Genomic DNA, 14,034 nt, shown 5'->3' with positions numbered 1-14,034 from the left:
TCAGTTTTTCGTAATAGCATTAGCATTAACTAGGAGAACAATAAAGAATCTGGGTGTTTGGGACGCCTGGGTGGCTCAGCAGTTGAGCCTCTGTCTTCAGCTCAGGACATGATCCCAAAGTTCTGGGATTGAGTCCTGCATCGGGCTTCTGCATGGAGCCTGCTACTCCCTCTGCCTGTGTCTCTGTCTCTTTCTGTGTCTCTCATGAATAAATAGTAAAAAATCTTTAAAAAAAAAAAAAAAGAATCTGAGTGTTTTAAGGTACAAGTGACATCATCTTCTCTGCTTAACATCAGCTTTCTCCATAGAGCCTTCCTCAGAGCCCCCAACACCTCCTTGTTCCTCAGGCTGTAGATGAGGGGGTTAAGCATGGGAATAATGATTACATCAAACACAAAGAGATGCTGATCCATCTCTGAGGGGAGAGAGGAACCTGGAGTCATGTAGATAATCATGGCTGGACCAAAGTAGAGACTTACCACACAAAGATGGGAGGAACAGGTAGCTAGAGCTTTGTTTTTGCCCTCAGGAGAGTTCATGCGGAGAACAGTAAGGTAGATGTATATGTAGGATGTCAGAATGAGTCCAAAAGGGATGAGAAGGAAAGCAATGCTGGACAGTAACACCACTTTCTCATAGATGGAGGTGTCCTCACAAGAGAGCTTCAGAAGGGCCATTATCTCACAGAAGAAATGGTCAGTTTTCCTGGAGCAGCAAGTAAAAAAGTGCATGGCATAAATTGTGTGCATTAAGGAGATAAGCACACCTCCAGCCCATGAGCCAGTGGCCATTTGCATACAGACTCGGGGAGTCATGATTATGGGATATCTGAGGGGGTTACAGATGGCCAAAGGCCATGAGAGTGAGAAGAACGCACTCAGCCACTCCTAGCATCAAGTACAGAAAAATTTGGACTCCACAGCCAATATGAGAGATAAACTCATGTCCAGAGAAGAAGTTAGTGGCCATCTTGGGGACAGTGGTGGAAATTAACATTAGATCCATGAGGGAGAGCTGGCTGAACAAGAAGTACATGGGGGTGTGGAGGCAAGCATCACTCCAGATCAGCAGGACCAGGATGGAATTTCCTGTGACTGCCACCCCAAAAATCAGACGGACAATGGAGATGAGGAGTCTAGGATGCTGGGAGTCAGAGAAAAAGCTAAGGAGAATGAAATCCGTGGTGGAGGATTCATTTCCTTGCTCCATGCCTTAGTCTACTGGCTTGATCTAGAGGACCATGGAAGAAAAACACACACACTGTTATTGCTCTTCCCATATAAATGCAATACTGATTTGAATCTATTCTGGAAAGTTGAATAATTGCTGAGCAAATCCAGGGGGGCCTGGGTGGCTTAGTGGTTGAGCTTCTGCATTGGGTCAGGTCACGATCCCGGAGGGGCATCAGGCACAGGAAGAGGCCTTCCCAAGGCAGCAGGGCCAAGCTGCCCTCCAAGCTGCCAAGTGCCTGCTGCCCTCCATCCCCTTCCCCACCCACTCCTTCCTTCTTCTTATCTCCCCAGCCTATCGCTGCTGACTCTTCCAGCAGGACATGTCACTGCCCTTCACATTCTGTCAACTGCAGATGCTTTTCTGGTTAGGACATCTCCTCACATATTGAAGTCATTTCTTACACGCGGGCCTCCAGTCACGAGATCTCCACGGAGGGAGGGAAGAGGCTGTGACGAATCCTTACTGCGAGCTGACTCGCCCTCTGCTTCGAGGACCCTGAAAGAGGGTGGGCTCCCTGCTCCCTGGACATCCGTTCTCTTGACCGGAAAGACAGAGCTCCACCGCCTGCTGCCCTCGGGACATTCTGTGGCCGGGGGGCGTCAGCATGTCCTGAGCACCCCCATCTTCCGCAGCTCCTTGGGAGCTCACTGTCCAGGCAAGGGACCCCTGGAGTTCCAGGGAAAGACCATTCCTTCAGCCCGAGGCGGGGGGAGGGGATCGAAACACCTCCCAGCGGCACCAGAGCTTCGAAGCCGACACTACGGAGTTAACATTTGTCGGTCATGAAAGAGCAAATGCAAAGTTCAGGGAGCTGCCAGCGGCCAGAAGAGCCCTCCTGTCCTGTGACTCCCACCTTCCACAGACTTGCCAGGGCGCACCTGCAGGACTGCAGGTGACAAGAAGCGTGTGCTGGCCTGGGGAGGGATTTTCTGGAATGTTCTGCCGCTTGATCCAGTCTGAAGGCCGTCTGATTCAGGAGCACGGGGTGCTCTCACTCCCCCCCCCTTCCCTGAGGAAGAGGAGCCTTCATCGCTGGCATCCCCACCTGTGTCTGCATTCCAGGGTCTTTGAACCTAATAGGCTTTGCGCCATCGTGTGACAGTGCCATTTCCCAAGGTTGACTGATGCTTCCCCAACACCTCCAGGCCCAGGGCTTCTTCTGCTGCTCTCTTCTCTGGTTGAAATCATCGGCTTTCCATATCTTTTTAAGATTATTAACAGGTACGTGGCTACCACAAATGCTGTGTCTGAGTCGGTCAGATGCCCCCAGACCCCTTAGCACAAATCTGGGAGTGTTTCTGGGAGTGAGTGGGGAGTGGTTGGCTGCCTGGATGGAGAGCCACGGGTCCTGCTCTCACGCCCCAGAGAGCATGACGGGTTCTGGCAGCCACATTAAGAGGACCTTTTCCAAGCCCTGCTAGCAATGGTCTCATGGGAATGTAATACGTTTCTGATTCCAAGAAGGCTGAGAACACAGACCCCCTCAGTCGGAGGGCCTCTATTTTCTGCATCTGCTGTGGAAGCACTGAGTGATGGAGGAGAGATGTCAGGGTTCAAAGCCCGTGGCCAAGAAAGAATTCTTGAGATGTCTTTAGTGCAAAAAGGTGGTTTTATTAAAGGACGGAGATGGGGACGGGACCTGTGGGGTCGTGAAGGGTGGCCGAGTATATACTCTCAAGTTGGGAGGGGGTCAGGGAAAGGGGGAGTCTCTGAGGAATTTGGAAGCCAAGTTTCCAGGACCCTAAGGGACCACCTACTGTTGGGAAAAGGTCATTGATTACGGTCTAATAAAACCTGCGTCCTGAGCCCCTTCAGATGGACATGGGTGGGCCATGTGCTTGGGGGGTGACGCCAACACGTATCTCGGGGGCTTTAGAGATGCAGGAAGTTTCTAAAGGAACTGTTATATGTTAGAGGAGACTCACGAAAAAAAAAAAAAAAAGAGGAGACTCACGGGGTCCTGGGGTTGGCCCAAGGTTGTCTTTGTCCTCAGCAGGGTGTCCACATGGAGGCAGCTGAGTCCCGAGAGGAAGATCCCTCTGCCTGGTTTGAGGACGTGTCCGTGGGCCGCAGCGAGCAAGGAAATCTAACTTATAATCAGCCTTCCTTTCCCACGTCACTGTGTGTGGAGGAGAGAACACAGTTGGGTCTTGTTTGGTTTCTCCTCCTGGGAGCATGTTTGTGGGGCGGTGGTAAGGTGCCTGCCCCACCTACTCCAAATGCCCTCAGTGATTTAGTGAAATCACCCTACTAGAAACGGTACTGATCATACAAAAAAGAGGCATCTACAACTGAAATCCACCCTGACGTGAGCAGCTGTAGGCTATGCCTTCATCTGCTCTGATGTGCGATGTTTGGAGTTGGCCTGCGCAAAGAAAAGACTAGAGCATTTCAGGAGCGCAGGCCCTGGCATGGGTCACCCCAGAGCATGCCAGTGACCGAGCCAGACAGCCAGTCCCACAGCAGGCACTTAACAAACCCCTTAGGGGGATCCCTGGGTGGCTCAGCGGTTTGGCGCCTGCCTTTGGCCCAGGGCGTGATCCTGGAGTCCCGGGATGGAGTCCTGTGTTGGGCTCCCAGCATGGAGTCTGCTTCTCCCTCCTCCTGTGTCTGCCTCTCTCTCTCTCTATGCCTATCATAAATAAATCTTAAAAAAACAAAACAACAACAAAAAAAAACACCTTAGGTCTTGTTTTGGAAAGGTTTTCTCTTTTTGGTCTATTTTCCCATAATGCTGCGAAGAAAATATGACGGGACTTGTTTAAAGCATAAGATCTATGATCTGTGGGGAAATCTAAAACTCATTTTAATTAATTGAGGTTAAAAGTTCTGTTCTGAAAATGTTATTTATTCGCATTAGAAAGTATGTGCTCTGGAGACATAAAAACGTTGAAGACATAAGAAAATAAAAAATAAAAAATGTTGCACAGTGTACTGTGTCATTTGAGTCCTAAGAGAGGTGACTGGGATTTTTTTCTGGTGGGAGAATGGGTTTCCCAAACTGGGGTCCTGTCAGCGTTTCAGGGAGCTCCACCCCAGAGGATGTATTTAATTTCAGATCAAGAACACATTAGACAGGACAGCAATAGTTTTTCAAAATATGCCTTCATTCTCAATCAACAGGATGACTGCTTTATTGATCTGCCTGAAGAGGGGATGTGAGCTGCTTCTGACAATACCCAAACCCCACATCGCCCATCACACATCACAGAGTGGAGCATCTCAATGTCGTGGCAAAGGTGCAAAAGCAAATGCAGAGGTGAACTTCAAGACAGGGCCAATCCCCACTGCCCAAAATGAGGAGACAGTGCAAAGCAGAAGGGATGCTGGGCCTGGACACGAGCCGCTGCCTCTAGAGAGCACATAGGATCGCAGCAGGAGAGGGTTATCCAGCAGAAAACTGGCCTCATGTGCTCGGAGGGTCCGCAAGGCAGAAAGTCACTGCGGAAACCCCTTAAAAGCACAAAGCTGAAAGAAAATCAAAATGGCTGTGCTCACGCTTCAGTGAAGCTTAATTTCAACATGACCCTGACCTTTTACTCTCTTCTGCGAACCCCCCTCCTCCTTCTTAGGGTTTTGTTTCAGGAACCTACTACCACCCTAAGGACATAGGCATGAGACTGTCAGCAAGTACACCTTCCCTAGAAACAGGCCAGATCTTGATTTCCAGACAGCCTCCAGCCTCTGCCTTGGGTCGGGGGGTGGGGGTGAGGGGTTGGTTTGCAGGTTTGGAAGGCCAGAGTCTGTGCAGCCTCTTTCACCCTGCAAAGCAATAACACTATTGATTGTATCTCTCTCTCTTTTTAAGACATTTCATTTATTTATTTGATAGAGAGAGAGAGAGAGTGAGCACAGGCAAGGGGAGGGGCAGAGGGAGAAGGAGAAGCAGACTCCCTACTGAGCAGGGACCCCAATGTGGGACTCGATCCCAGGACCCCGAGATCATGACCTGAGTTGAAGGCAGACGCTTCACTAACGGAGCCAGCCAGGCGCCAGCTATTGTACCTCTTTATCCCAAACCCCATCTTCATGAAACGTTTTGGTTCCAAAGGTTGGAGGTCAGTCTTCAACATCAGAGGGAGAGGGAAAGGCCAGCTGGCCTCCCTGCCTGGCTTTTGATTAGAAAGAAAAAATAAGTCTTCCCTGAGAATGTGTTAGACAAAGCTTGTCCTTGCCTGTGTTTGGGGCAAGAATTCACACTATCTGGCTTCCACCAAAAAGCAAACTAACAAACACCCAAGCTGTGGGTTTACATCGTCCTGATACCTGTCAGGAGCCAATGCAAAGGCTCACTAGAGGAATGCACATAAAGGACCCCCATGCCACCAAAACGTTTCAATGCACATGAGTTCACAAATTTAGAAAAAAAACAAACGTTTCCAGGTATATCAAGTAACAAGGAACAATGAGTGAGCATCAGCAGGAAAAAAAACGAAAGAAAAAGAAAATCAGACTTCAGGCAGTGAAATGCCAAATAAAAATATGAAATAAATACATTTAATAATTTAAAAAAGTCAACAGTGAATGTGGAAAATCTGAAATATTACAAAAGAAATCACGCAAATTTGTCATGCAGTCGTTTGAGATGGAAAAAATAAAATTTTTCTTTATTGTTTTTTAAAATGAAACCTGGGGGAAGAGAGAATTCATTGAAATGAGATGTTGATAGTTGAAAACAGCAGATTTAAACAGTTCAGGAATGAACAAACGTGAAGGCATGGCTGAAGAAATTAAGCAGAATGCAGTGAAAAAACATGGAAAATAAGTTTTAGGGACCCCTGGGTGGCTCAGTGGTTGAACGTCTGCCTTTGGCTCAGGTTGAGACCCCAGGATCCGGGATTGAGTCCCGCATGGGGCTCCTAGCGGGGAGCCTGCTTCTCCCTCTGCCTGTGACTCTGCCTCTCACTATCTCTGTGTCTCTCATGAATAAATAAATAAAATATTTTTTAAAAAAGAAGTTTTTAAAAGATTGGGATGGGAAACTGGCTGAGTTGGTGAATATCTATACATGTACACACCCATGTGTATAAATAAGAAGAAACTAAGTTATCCCAGAAGTAATATCTAAGATACAAGAGGGAATAAGGGGCAGGAGTGGGTGGGATTGCAAGCTTGCAGACAAATCTAAACAAATAAGCTATATAAAATAATATTTATGGTAATTTCTAACTTATAGAGTTAGGAAACCAAATAAAAGACTAGGCAAGTGCAGAGCATAAATCAAGAGAAAGATAATTGTAATTACATGTCAGAAGACCTCATTCCATTTTAGAAAGAGATAAAACATGTCTTTCAACCAGTTTGTTAGGTCAAACATGCATGTGAAAGCGTTTGGTGCATGCAAACAGAATTTAAAAAGTAGATACCTTTCAAAATTAGAGGGTAGAAAACAAAGAAAAAATTTAAATGTCGAAGTTTATATACAGGGAAGAAAAAATAGTTGTTAGAAAGCAGCCAGAGAATCACAAACTAAAAGGCAAACGTGAATTTAGGTTTAAACAGGATGCACTCCCAATAACGTGAATGACTCAGACCTCGTGCTTGAAGACAACCATGGTGGGACTGGATTTTAAGGTGTGGTGGAGAGCGATGTTGTTTAAAGAGGCCTGTCCTAAGATGTGAAAACAAAAAACTCGAAAGTAAAATAACAAAAATATTGTGGTGAATAAATCCTCAATCATCTATAGCCACAGAATGAACACAATAAAATTCTTAATATTTTGCAATCTTTCTTATATTAATGAGAAAAGACCTCTTGCATATAGTGCACTTCACATTTGTGTGCCTATGCATTTCAAATAAAAGCAAAATCAGATGCCCAGGCAGTGAGACCCACCCCATTGCTTTAATGACTAAGGTAAAGGATTCCTGGGATGGGAAGGGTGCGCATTCTCATCGAGACTCACTGGTCGGAAGGCAGGTGCATCTCCACAGGTGACTAGGGATCCCAGGTGGTCAACTCAAATTCCCAAGATGTTTTGTAGATTCAGTTGAAGGAACTCTAATTAATTTTTGGATTCCCGAAAGAAATAACAGATGATGAGTTGTCTTCTGTAACAGGAAGGCTTATGTTAGGGACGCCTGGGTGGCCCAACAGTTGAACGTTTGCCTTCAGCTCAGGGTGTGATCCTGGGGTCCCGGGATTGAGTCCCATATTGGGCTCCATGTGAGGAGCCTGCTTCTCCCTCTGCCTGTGTCTCTGCCTCTCTCTGTGTCTCTCACGAATAAATAAATAAACACACTGCTCTTCCTGTCTCTGACACCTACCACATCAAGGCCATCCACCCACGAGTGATCTCGGTGAAGCACAGACATGGGCACGAGATTCCCCTCGGTGTTCACCACCCACTGATCTGTTCTGCACCATGGGACACGGGCAACACCAGGGTCTGAGGTTCAAGGGCTTGGGTTTCCTTTCTAGTCTCCCTGCCTCCCATTTGCCTTGGATTCCTCCCCTCTCCCAAATATCCTGAAGCGTCCCTCACCCCTGCCTTCCTCTCCATGTGGAACATGACTCTCTCTCTCCTTGGCCCATATAACCCTTCAGGCTCAGTTTTTGTACAGTTGTCCTGTTGTCCTGAGCACGGCTGATGGAGGTGGGTCTTCCTGGCGTCCTGTCCTTCCATATGCCAGCACCCATCACACAGGCCACCCCCCGTTCCTCCAAGCAAATCTCCAGGAAGACCACATGCTCTGAGGATGATGAGGAGCACACCAGCACCTCTCTGGGGCAGCTGAGGGGTGGCTAAGGTGTGGAGGAGAGCAGGTGTCAATAAGCAGTCGCTGAATAGCTAAGTGGAAGGTAGTCATAGAAAACTTCCACTTTAGATACAAAGAAGTCCATAGACTTAATTTAAAAACAAAAAAATTTTGGGACAAAAAAAAAAATTTGGGGACACCTGGGTGGCTCCATGGTTGAGCATCTGCCTCTGGCTCAGGACGTGACCCCAGGGTCCTGGGATAGAGACCCACATTGGGCTCCCCACAAGGAGCCTGCCTCTCCCTCTGCCTGTGTCTCTGCCTCTCTCGCTGGGTCTCTCATGAATAAATAAATAAAATCTTTAAAAAAATATTTTAAGAACACAGGCTTTGGAGAGACCCCATGCACAGTTCTGTAAAAGAGGAGGGTGGAAAAGAAAAAAAAAAAAAAGAGGAGGGTGGGAGGGGAGAGGAGGAGAGATGGAGGGAAGGGGGAGGAAGCAGCTAAGTCTGATTCTCTCTCTTTCTCAAGTCCTATTTCTCTGGTTCTGGAAGGAGCAGTAGGGGTTGGAATCAAGTGAATTGGCTCAAAGTTGGGCTCCCTCAGGTGTGGACACTGTGACCTGGAGGGCAGGTGTCCAGCCTCCATGTCTTCCTCCATCAGGAGGACAATAGAACTGAGCTCCAAGGTCAGTCCATAATCGTGAGCTGGGGGATTGGAAGAACAGGGCCGCTGCTGTGGGCCAGCTGGAGGCCCCAAATCTACAGACACTTCCCAGGAACCAGGCACCCCACCCTGCCCCTTGCTTCTAGGGCGGGACGTGGTCGGGCCCCGCGGGTGCGGCACCAGATGCCAGTGACAAGGCCGCCTGCACGGTTAGGCCTCTGGCCAAGCATCCTTGGTGGAGATCTCCTCACCAACGGGGTCAGGGGTTCACAGACAACACTAGGGCAGAGCCAGTGGGGTCCGGATGTGCACCCAGGGCCACGTGGTCTTTGCTCCTTCCCGGGCCCCTCGACCCCCTTCCCAGGCCCCTAGACCCCGAGCCTAGGAACAAGTCTCCATGGTGTGGATGCTACCCCTGGGGCCTCCCTCCTGCCGAATGGACAAACAGCAGATCCGCTGCCCTGCCAACTGTCACCTGGGATAAATTTTTTTTTTAAGATTTTATTTCTTTATTCATGAGAGACACAGAGAGTGAGGCAGAGACACAGGGAGAGACACAAGCAGGCTCCCCAGGGGGAGCCTGATGTGGGACTCAACCCCGAGGCCCCAGGATCACGATCTGAGCAGAAGGCAGACGCTCAACTGCTGAGCCACCCAGGCATCCGCCCTAGGATAACTTCTGTCTTATAGACTTCAGGAATATACGTTTGTGATGTGAGTGTACATAATTCAATACTGAGAAGGAGATACTGACCTGAAGCTGTTTCATCAGTGGATAAACCAGCATGGGCCAAGCGTCCCTCCCAGCCCATGGCAGCCAGGGGACATCAGTTCTCCGAGGAAGGGTCACCCATGTGCCTCCTCAGCAGCCCTGTGGGCGCCGTCATCCACAGGTGTGAGCCCATTTGGCTCTTTGTTATTTATTATTATTATTGGTTATTATTATTTGTTATTACTTATTGTTATTGCTTTGTTATTACTTATTACATATGTGGCATTCATGAAACGACGATGTGCGGGACAAACCAACAAATAAAGAACTAACATGATAGCTGAGGACTGGAGCGATTTTTTTCTACTTAAAAATTCTAAGTTTTTCTTGTCTTTATACAAAAAAAAAAATATGTTTCTATAAAAAGGACTTTTGAAGGGCATCCTGGCCACGAATTCCTTGCTCTCTTTCCAACCCTGCATCATTTTAGGAAAACCCCTACATTCATGCTATTTTGACCCACGCAGAAAGTTTTGCAACACACAGCGGAATGCCACGTTTCGAGTTTTATTGGGAGCTCGTGGCCACCAGGTACTTACTCCTTCCCCGCTCAGAACGTGGTGCCCAGTTAAATCGTGGACAAGAGCCCTGCTCTCGAGCATGACTCCACCAGCGTCTAGCGGCTTCTCCAGCGGCAGCTTAAGCATGGCGTGCACGGGTCGGCCAGCTGCGCAGGGCCCGCCACGCTCCTGGCAACGCCTGGAGGATCCAGGTGGCACTGCCCCAGGGCACGGCGTCACTCACACCAGCCTAGGAGCTCCCTGGGGGCCTGAGGGTTTGTTAGGTGTTTACAGAGTTGCCTGAGGTTAAAACTCCTCTTAGAACTCACAGAAAGGGATCTGTGCGTGGAAGGGAGTGCTAGAATTTGGGGATCAGCAAGAAAATGGAAATAGGACATTCGTTTGCTCGTGCTGCCTGGTTTAGCGGCATGAACATTGCATAAGTGAGGTAAAGAAGCCTCTACTTTTTGGACAATTTATACAAGAGCAGATTATGAACAATTTATTGTTTCTTTAAGCAAATGATGATAAGGTCACCTTGCGTGTGTCAGGCTCCATTCTAAGTGTTGGGGCCACAGCAGTAAACCATCTTGGCAAGACCCAGACTTCCTGGGGTCCACATTTCTATGGCCAAGGCAGTAGACAAAAGGTTAGTAGACCCAGAAATTAAAAAAAAATATATATATATATAGGGCACCTGGGTGGCTCAGTGGTTGAGTGTCTGCCTTCACCCCAGGGCGTGATCCTGGAGACCGGGGATCGAGTCCCACGTCGGATTCCCTGCATGGAGCTTGCTTCTCCCTCTGCCTGTGTCTCTGCCTCTCTCTCTCTGTGTCCCTCATGAATAAATAAATAAATAACATATTATATATATATATATATATATATACACACACACACATACATATTTAAAATAAATAAAATTCTAAAATTTTAATTGGGTAGTTTGACAAGATTCTAGATGATTCAGATCTAGAGGTCAAAGAAAAGTTCTTCCAAGACATCTCTCTAGCTTCCTTTTGGAAAGCTAGCAGTGTCATTTTCCAAGGAATAGCAAATTTATCCAGGGAGGAGTATGACCAAGAAACAGGGACACATGCATCTGTAATGGCGGCTGGAGGTCTGTGACCTTCATGTACTCCACCTCCATCATCATGGTGACAACACCCATCATGTGAGCAGCACTTGGTTGACCCCTCATGTACCACTAGCGACCAGGCACCAGGCCCTCTTGGGCCAGAGTGCTGCGATGGTCCCCAGCCCCATTTCCAAGGAAATTTCACTAACTTTTATCCCCATCTGTGTGAAGTGCACCTTTGCCTGTGGGAAGCCGGCGTGGAGAGCAGATAGGCTGGACCTGCTCTCAGGAAGAGTTCTCGGGGCCCAGGCCGGCCGCCTCCTGCTAATCGCCTGCAGATTTAAAAGCCACATGCCTGCCTTTCCACTGGCTCCATACGTTTCTCATTTGGAAACAGTTGCTTATTTCCACAGGAAAAATACCTTGCTTTCAAACAAGCCCGACTGCAATACTTTTCTTTAAAAATAGTGGTAAGATAATGATAGACTTCTTCAGAAGCAAGTGAAAATGACGTATGCCTGTTAGGTGAAGTCTCATCCACCCAGTAATGATGTAAGAGCTGCCGGATTCTGACGACCTCGAGAAAGCAACGCATCTTGTCTTCGACCTGAGAACGCACTGGAGTCCAGGTACACACATGGCAACGCGTGATGTGTTAAAAACATGCCAATATGATTAGCACCGTGTGCGTTCACAGATGGCTATTTTGAATCAAAACCAACTCATACCCCAAATCGCTGCCCTACTCCTCTGTCCTAAAAATTAAGTTTTATATAAATTGGGAAATTCTTGGAGTAGCAAGACCGTATGTTGTATTTCTAGGGTTTTGTTGGTTTGTTTGTTGTGCTAGAAACTAAACAGTTCTTTTTCTTGTAAATTCAAATTCATTTATGTTTTCAAAGGAAATCCAATCCATATGTTTCTTATTTATTTACTTACTGTAATTCATCAAAGCGCTATTTAGTGAGCTATTTAATGTCCAAAGAGTCTCCATCAAAGGACGTTTAAAAAACAAAAACAAGGAGGAGGGGCAAGACGAAGGAAGAGTAGGGTCCCCAAGTCACCTGTCCCCACCAAATTACCTAGATAACCTTCAAATCATCCTGAAAATCTACGAATTCGGCCTGAGATTTAAAGAGAGAACAGCTGAAACGCTACAGTGAGAAGAATTTGCGCTTTTATCAAGGTAGGAAGACGGGGGAAAAGAAATAAAGAAACAAAAGGCCTCCAAGGGGGAGGGGCCCCTCGAGGAGCCGGGCTGAGGCTGGGGCGAGTGTCCCCAGGACAGGAGAGCCCCGTCCCGGAGAAGCAGGAGCTGCACCAACCTTCCCGGGCGGAAAGGGGCTCGCAGGGAGTTGGAGCAGGACCCAGGAGGGCGGGGATGCCCTCGGGCTCCCGGGGACACTAACAGACACCTGCGCCCAGGAGAGTGCGCCGAGCTCCCTAAGGGCTGCAGCGCGCACGGCGGGACCCGGAGCAGCTCGGGGCGGGGGGCTAGGGGGCAGCTCCACGGAGGGGGCTGCGCGGCCTGGGAGCAACTCGGGGGGGTTTGGACGGCGGCTCCGCGGAGGGGGCTGCGGGCGGGAGCAGCTCGGAGGGGCTCGGGGGCGGCTCCGCGGAGGGGGCTGTGGGGCGGGAGCGGGAATCCAACAGCGCAGGCCCGGGAGCCCAGGGCGCAGGGATACAGCCCAGGATCCGGCCTCCCCCTGGGACAGGCAGAGGCCGGGAGGGCCCAGGACAGCAAGGACGCTCCTGCCCCAGCTGAGCAGATCAGCGGCTCCGCCCGGAGACCTCCGGAGTTACTGCGGGGGCTGAATCCAGGGCTCCAGAGCTGGCCCTGCCACTGCGGTTGTTCCTCCTGGGGCCTCACGGAGTAAACAACCCCCACTGAGCCCTGCACCAGGCAGGGGCAGAGCAGCTCCCCCAAGTGCTAACAACCTGAAAATCAGCACAACAGGACCCTCCCCCAGAAGACCAGCTAGAAGGACAAGTTCCAGGGGGAAGTCAAGGGACTTAAAGTACACAGAATCAGAAGATACTCCCCCGTGGTTTTTTTGTTTTTTGTTTTTTTTCTTTTTGATTTCTGTTTGCTTCCCCCACCCCCTTTTTTTCCTTTCTTTCTTTTTCTTTCTCTTTTTTCTTTTTTTCTTCCTTTTTTCTTTATTCTTTTTCTCTTTTCTTTTCTTCTTTCTCTCCTCTTTCTCCTTTTCCCAATACAACTTGTTTTTGGCTACTCTGCACTGAGCAAAATGACTAGAAGAAAAACCTTACCTCAAAAGAAAGAATCAGAAACAGTCCTCTCTCCCAGAGTTACAAAATCTGGATTACAATTCAATGTCAGAAAGCCAATTCAGAAGCACTATTATACAGCTACTGGTGGCTCTAGAAAAAAGCATAAAGGACTCAAGAGACTTCATGACTGCAGAATTTAGATCCAATCAGGCAGAAATTAAAAACCAATTGAATGAGATGCAATCCAAACTAGAAGTCCTAACAACGAGGGTTAACGAGGTGGAAAAATGAGTGAGTGACATAAAAGACAAGTTGATGGCAAAGAGAGAAACTGAGGAAAAAAGAGACAAACAATTAAAAGACCATGAAGACAGATTAAGGGAAATAAACGACAGCCTGAGGAAGAAAAACCTATGTTTAATTGGGGTTCCCGAAATTAGGAAACCTACTTTCCTAATCTGGGAAGGGAAACAGGCATTCAGATCCAGGAAATAGAGAGATCCCCCCCCCCCGCCAAAAAAAATCAATAAAAACCGTTCAACACCTCGACATTTACTAGTTAAGCTTGCAAATTCCAACGATAAAGAGAAGATCCTTAAAGCAGCAAGAGACAAGAAATCCCTGACTTTTATGGGGAGGAGTATTAGGGTAACAGCAGACCTCTCCACAGAGACCTGGCAGGCCAGAAAGGGCTGGCAGGATATATTCAGGGTCCTAAATGCAAAGAACATGCAACCAAGAATACTTATCCAGCAAGGCTCTCATTCAAAATGGAAGGAGAGATAAAGAGCTTCCAAGACAGGCAGGAACTGAAAGAATATGTGACCTCCAAACCAGCTCTGCAAGAAATTTT

At 48.1% G+C, this 14,034-nt stretch overlaps 1 pseudogene; it reads right to left on the bottom strand.

Annotated features, from left to right (window-relative positions):
• Positions 1 to 1,209, bottom strand: LOC140629481 (olfactory receptor 2V1-like; annotated as a pseudogene).
• Between the last annotated feature and the right edge of the window lie 12,825 nt (positions 1,210 to 14,034).

The sequence above is a fragment of the Canis lupus genome (assembly GCF_048164855.1).
Source record: "Canis lupus baileyi chromosome 15 unlocalized genomic scaffold, mCanLup2.hap1 SUPER_15_unloc_1, whole genome shotgun sequence".
NCBI classification, from domain to species: Eukaryota; Metazoa; Chordata; class Mammalia; order Carnivora; family Canidae; genus Canis; species Canis lupus.
This window is presented reverse-complemented; position numbering and strand designations above follow the sequence as displayed.